This window comes from Pan paniscus, chromosome 5 (assembly GCF_029289425.2).
Source record: "Pan paniscus chromosome 5, NHGRI_mPanPan1-v2.0_pri, whole genome shotgun sequence".
NCBI lineage: Eukaryota > Metazoa > Chordata > Mammalia > Primates > Hominidae > Pan > Pan paniscus.
The window spans coordinates 126,834,325-126,841,453 of record NC_073254.2 but is presented as its reverse complement, the minus strand read 5'-3'; positions in this window follow the sequence as shown (position 1 = coordinate 126,841,453).

The window sequence follows — 7,129 nt, the reverse complement described above, 5'->3', positions numbered from 1 at the left end:
AAAGTGCTGGGATTACAGGTTTGAGCCACCGTGCCTGGCCTGAATTAATTTTAAATTCCATATGAAAGCAGAAGTGAAGATCTGCCTTGGGCGAATCTGCCCCCCAACCTCCCCTCCCCACTTTTGGCAGATGAGAGCCACCCCTTCTGGCCTGACTTGCCTCCCTCTGTTGGCTTTTCTGGGTCAGATCACAAAAGCCAGAGCTATGGGTGCAGCCAATGTGCTGCACACTTCTCTCCAGGGCTAGAAACTCTCATGAGCTGGTTTCAGGCACCAACTGCCTGGCAGAAGATGCGGTTGGGCAGGAGCAGACACAGATTAGGTTCATTTGAAAGAGTGGAAAGGGATATTCTGGGGAGGCGGGGAGAAGGGGGCAGGCCAGGAGAGGCCTCATTCACTGGGGGGCCGAAGCAGGAGGGTCAGGCCCCTGAAAAGACCCTGAGAGTTGGAGCCGACCTGGAGAAGAAGTTGACAGAGAGATGTAGGTGTCCCTGGGCATTAAGAGGTCTCCCAGAGCTGCTTGTGGGAATTCCTCTTCTTTTCCAAGTAGACGGGTAGGTAGCACTGTTGATGGGTTTCCTGATTCAGTCACTCCCTGCTTCATTCCAGAGACGGTTATCAGTCCGCTGGGAATCAGCTAACGGGGCCGCGCTTGACTGTGGGAGTCAAGTTGACCTGGGCAAAACACTGGGTCATGCACTCCCCATATGTGTCCTCTGGGCCTCAGTTTCTCCACCTATAAAATCAAGCCCAAATGACATAGCTGGTCATGGAGCTCTAAAAACAAATGAGACATGGGAGGCCCTCATTATGTGGGGAAAGAGTAGTTCTGGGGGTCAGCTACTCACATGTATCCTCTTAAAAGGCAGACAACATGTCTCAGGAAATAGCGAGGAAAGGTTCCACTGGGGCTTTGTCTTGGAAAATAAAACTTTAGTTTCATGTTGTGTTTGTGTTACCCACCATGTGTTCTTGGGCTCTCAAGTTAACAGAAATTGACATGAGGCTGAAAGAGATTCCCAGACAAAGCTTCACTGGAGCTTATGCCTGGGCATAAGGGAGGCAGCAAGACAGAGAGAAAGAGAGAGAGAGAGAGAGAAGATTCCTTGACTGACTCCCCAGAAAGAGCCAGTATGGCTTTTTAATTAGGCACTATGCAGGAATTGACATCAGGGGTAGGGTATGTGTGGGCTGAGCTGGGCAAAGCACATGAGGGGTGGAGTTTGCAGAGCAGCATTATCTGGTTGTGATGATTATCTTGAGTAATGGACCACCTGGTGGTCTGGCCAGTGGCAACAAAGCTGTAAATCAGTTGTTCAGCATTTCTTCCAGAGATGGGACACTTCACAACCATGGTTATCTTCTAAGGCCAGTTCCTGGAATTCTTTAAGTAAAAGGCATGGTTAAACATTATGGTGGCAGTGATGTAGTGGTGTGGGGTTTGTGGTCAGCAGGAATGCTCTGTGGGGGGTGAGCTGAAGCCAAGTTCTGCCTCTCCTCTGCCTCATGCCACACTGAGACATTTTATCCTCCTTCTTCTTAAGGAAAAAGGGCAGCAGTCTAGTCTTCTGGAGCTACTTTCTGCTGAACAGGGTTGTCGTCCTCGCCCAACCCTAGGGGCCACAAAAATCTTTTGATTTAATGTTTTATAGGGGCTTGGCTCTTCCTGGGATGGGAGGGTTTGGAATCCTTGCACAACTATCAGCTTGACATGGAATGTTGAAGGCTGGAAGACACAAACTTTTATAACTGTCTGCATCCCTGTTGAATATAAGAAATAATTATTTAAAAATCAAACCCTATCCAGTGATAATTAATAAAACGCTGAAGCCCAGTTTAATAATGCTTATAAGAAGAGATCAGATGCCATTTGGAATTTAAGTGAATAGACTGGAAAACCAGTCTCCTGTTGTTTGAAATATAAGGCAAACAGACTTTTAATAAGTATTTCTATGGTAACAGAAGAAAAACAAACATTAATGGTGAGCATAATCTATCCAGATGTTAGACTCAAAGCATCTTTAGCTACAGAGAAGGAAGGTAGTGGTACTTGCACACATTCTTCTCACCTATACCAACAGAAATAAGCTTAAGCTCATTGGACCTCAGGAAAAAGATACTAGCAATTATATTATGCTGAAGTCAGAAAAATAGAAGAAAAATTTGAAAACATTACCTTGGAGACTTGTAACCTGGAAAGAATTTAAGATTCAATCCAACTTGTAGAAAATAATATTTGAAAACCTTCGAAAACAACAGACAAGACTGGAATCAAACAACATGAGTACTCTAGCTTCTTTCTGAAATATAATTTTTCTTTCCCCAGTCCTCATTTCTATTAAAGACAAATCATAGTAGGACACACTTATTTGCAAAATAAGACTTAGTCTTAATATACTTGGCCTGATTATTTGCATAAAGTACAGCAAGAATAATTATAATTGTAAAGCGTTGTAAAGTTATCTTTTTTCTTTTTGAGACAGGGTCTTGCTCTGTTGTCCAGGCTGAAGTGCACTGATCCAATCAAGGCTCACTGCAGCCTTGACCTCCTGGGCTCAAGTGATTCTCCAGCCTCAGCCTCTGAGTGGCTGAGTCTACAGATGCGCACCACCACACCCAGCTAATTTTTAAGTTTTTTGTAGAGACGGGGTCTCCCTCCCCAGCTGGTCTCAAACTCCTGGACCCAAGTGATCCTCCAGCTTCGGCTTCCCAAAGTATTGAGATTACAGGTGTGAGCCATTGCGCCCAGCCCTATAATTTTTTTTTTTAATTAGAGAGCAGATTAATGCTCCACAAAAACACTGTTATTTAGACACAGGGGCCCAGATTCTGGCCCAGCATCAGTGTGCTTTTTGTCTTAATGTTCAGTCCACAGAAAAACTGAATAATCCCCTTCAAATTGGCCAATTTGTTCATACATAGAAATTTCCTTACAAGATTAATATTTTACAAATCTTACAACTTTTTAAACCTTCAGTTTTATTCTCTTTTAACCTAAAACAATCTTTAAACCCTCTAAATTAGACAAAATTACTTTCTCTTAAAAGAAACCGTATAAATTTCCATGCCTTTTTACCAAAAACACATGATTTTTATTTTTAGATAATTGCAATTATCTAAATTACAATTACAATACATAATTGTAATTATGTATCAGGTGCAGAGTCTAGGACACAGGACAGAACCACAGATAATGTCTGACTCTTTCTAGCATAGCTAGGGGACATGTCTAACTCCACATGTCCCCAGGCCTTCCTTAGAATCAAATGGCTCTAAAGCAGGCAAGTTGAACAATTGTCGAAAGTCAGAGAAGCAGTTCATGACTTTAAAGCATCTAGTAAAGACAGTATCTGATCGGTCTAATTTAGACCAAATGCCTAGATTTTGGTTTTCTTTTCTTTCTTTCTTTTTTGTCTTTTCTACCCTAATAGAAGCAGACATTGCAGAACGAATACCTAGATTTTGAAGACATTTTTATTTTATTTTATATTTATTTATTTATTTTGAGATGGAATTTCACTCTTGTTGCCCAGGCTGGAGTGCAATGGTGCTATCTCGGCTCACTGCAACCTCTGGCTCCCGGGTTCAAGAGGTTCTCCTGCCTCAGCCTCCCGAGTAGCTGGGATTACAGGTGCCTGCCACCATGCCCGGCTAACTTTTTGTATTTTTAGTAGAGATAGGATTTCACCATGTTGGCCAGGCTGGTCTTGAACTCCTGACCTCAGGTGATCCACCCGACTTGGCCTCCCAAAGTGCTGGGATTACAGGAGTGAGCCATCCAGCCCAGCCTATTTTATCTTATTAATAATCGTTAAAACTGTCTTTACCAAAGATTACTAACATCAAGTGAACTAAAAGACATTAAAGTTTTTAATTTTTTTGGCAAAATATTTTATTTGAGTACTTATTTTGCTTTAAGCCAATTAATTAGAGCTCTTTTATGTAAACTTCACACGCACAACACATATAAATACACAGACAGATCTTCTCCTTCTATCATTTGCCAGTTTTTAAGCTTCTCTTTTTCGTTTTAGATCACCAGTCTCTTGATTACCTGTTCCCTGCCCTAAACAATTGTCAGCTTGGCAACTCTAAACTTGGATTTTTAAAGGGACAACTCTGAGGTGAAACAAGGTGGAGAATTCATATTTTCTCCAACCAAGGAAAAACGCTGTGAGTAAGTTAAGATGGCCAGGAAAAGCAACTACACTTACATATGGAGAGTTCCTTCTGCAACCTCCACCTCCTGGGTTCAAGCAATTCTCCTGCCTCAGCCTCCCGAATAGCTGGGACTACAGGCATGCACCACCACGCCCACCTAATTTTTGTATTTTTAGTATAGACGGGGTTTCACCATGTTGGCCAGGATGGTCTCTATCTCTTGACCTGGTGATCCGCCCACCTTGCCCTCCCAAAGTGCTGGGATTACAGGTAAGCCACCTCACCCAGCCCAAGATGAAAAATTTTTAATTGGATTATTGGCTTTAGGGTGGAGCCTTTTAAGGAAAAAGGGCAAGAAAGTCAATTTCTAGGGCCTAATAAGCAAGCACAGCTGGAAGGTAAAACAGATCCCCAGGGATTAAAAATCCCAGTTTTACCTCGAATCCTGGGTCCCTGAAAAGAGGGAAACACTGCAAGAGGGAGACAGTGCAGTGCTTCTGAGAGGTGACAGCATGCTGGCAGTCCTCAGAGCCCTCGCTTGCTCTCAGCACCTCCCCTGCCTGGGCTCACACTTTGGTGGCATTTGAGGAGCCCTTCAGCCCCCCACCTGCACTGTGGGAGCCCTTTTCTGGGCTGGCCAAGGCTGGAGCCCACTCCATCAGCTTGCAAGGAGGTGTGGAGGGAGAGGCGTGAGCGGGAACCCGGGCTGCCTGCTGCGCTTGCGGGCCAGCGGGAGTTCCGGGTGGGCGTGGGCTTGGCGGGCCCCGCACTCGGAGCAGCCGGCCCCGGGCAATGGGGGACTTAGCACCCGGGCCAGTGGCTGCGGAGGGTGTACTGAGTCCCCCAGCAGTGCTGGCCCACCGGCGCTGCGCTCGATTTCTCGCCGGGCCTTAGCTGCTTTCCCACGGGGCAGGGCTTCGGACCTGCAGCCCGCCATGCCTGAGCCTCCCACCCACTCCATGGGCTCCTGTGCGGCCCGAGCCTCCCCGACGAGCACCACCCCCTGCTCCACGGCGCCCAGTCCCATTGACCACCCAAGGGCTGAGGAATGCGAGCGCGCGGCGCAGGACTGGCAGGCAGCTCCACCTGCAGCCTCGGTGAGGTATCCACTAGGTGAAGCCAGCTGGGCTCCTGAGTCTGGTGGGGACGTGGAGAGTCTTTATATCTAGCTCAGGGATTGTAAATACACCAATCAGCACCCTGTGTTTAGCTCAAGGTTTGTGAGTGCACCAATCGACACTCTGTATCTAGCTGCTCTGGTGAGGATGTGGAGAGTCTTTATGTCTAGCTCAGGGATTGTAAATACACCAATCAGCACTCTGTATCTAGCTCAAGGTTTGTAAATACACCAATCAGCACCCTGTGTTTAGCTCAAGGTTTGTGAATGCACCAATTGACACTCTGTATCTAGCTGCTCTGGTGGGGCCTTGGAGAACCTGTGTGTGGAAACTCTGTATCTAACTAATCTGATGGGGAGGTGGAGAACCTTTGTATCTAGCTCAGGGATTGTAAATGCACCAATCAGCGCCCTGACAAAACAGGCCACTTGGCTCTACCAATCAGCAGGATGTGGGTGGGGCCAGATAAGAGAATAAAAGCAGGCTGCCCGAGCCAGCATTGGCAACCCGCTGGGGTCCCCTTCCCTATTGTGGAAGCTTTGTTCTTTTGCTTTTTGCAATAAATCTTGCTACTGCTCACTCTTTGGGTCCACGCTGCTTTTATGAGCTGTAACACTCACTGTGAAGATCTGAAGCTTCACTCCTGAGCCCAGCAAGACCAGGAGCCCACGGGGAGGAACGAACAACTCCAGACGCGCCACCTTAAGAGCTGTAACACTCACCGTAAGGGTCCGCGGCTTCTTTCTTGAAGTCAGTGAGACCAAGAACCCACCAATTCCGGACACACTTCTATTGTGTAGTTCATTGCAAGGACTTTTCTCCCAGGCTGGTGGGCAATCCAGTGCCAATCAGCCCACTCTGTAGTCAGCCCATTCCCCATTCCATACTTTCTTGGTGGCCAAGAGCATGCTTTTCTTATCTAAATGTGCAAAGAGAGGAGTTTCACCCTGTAGTAATAACCGTTCATTTTAAGCAATTGTCATTAGCCATCCCTGAAAGTGTATTTCCTATGTAGCTATTACACATCAAGGCTAAAAGTTTTCTCACAATGCAAAGTAATTTTGATGCCTCCAAAAGTAAAAAAGGTCAGGTAATGCAATGCAAAACAGAGCTAAGTCTGAGATTTTAAGAGGGATCTGTCCATATATAATTCTTGGGGTTCTACAGGAAAAAGGGACTTTTCTGCCAAAATGGGGTCTGTGGCACCTCCTGTTTCTCCCAAGGAGTCTTATGCCATCAGAAATTGCCTGAGGTCCTCTCTTGTGGGCATAAAAGGTGGCAAGAAGTCAGAAAGAAGTAAATGGAGAAACAATTCAGTCAACTGAGAAGAAAAAATACTTTTTTTTTTTCACAAAATAAGATCCAAGAAGAGAAAAAAACCATAAAGTCCTTTCAGAAATACGCTGACTTATATACAGAGCTCTTTAAAAAATCTTTTAAAATCTTTTATTACCATACTTTAGCTGAACAGACACCATTGCCTTTTAAGCCTTCCCCCACACCCCCGAAGGTATTTTCCAAGTGAAAGCAATAAGCCTTAACTAAGGTTATGATTTAACCATGGATATACAAGTTGTCTCCAAAGAGATGGCAAGCGTTGTTACAAGATTTAGAATTGCCCCTAAGGTAGTTCGGAGAAAAGAATATTCAAGACAGGGAATCAGAAGCTGTCCATGGAGGGAAAAAGAATTAATACGTTCTTTAATTTTTTGTATATGGTATAAGGAAGGGGTCCAGTTTCATTCTTCTGTATTTGGCTAGCCAGTTATCCCAGCACCATTTATTGAATAGGGAGTCCTTTTTCCATTGCCTGTTTTTGTCAACTTTATTGAAGATCAGATAGTTGTAGG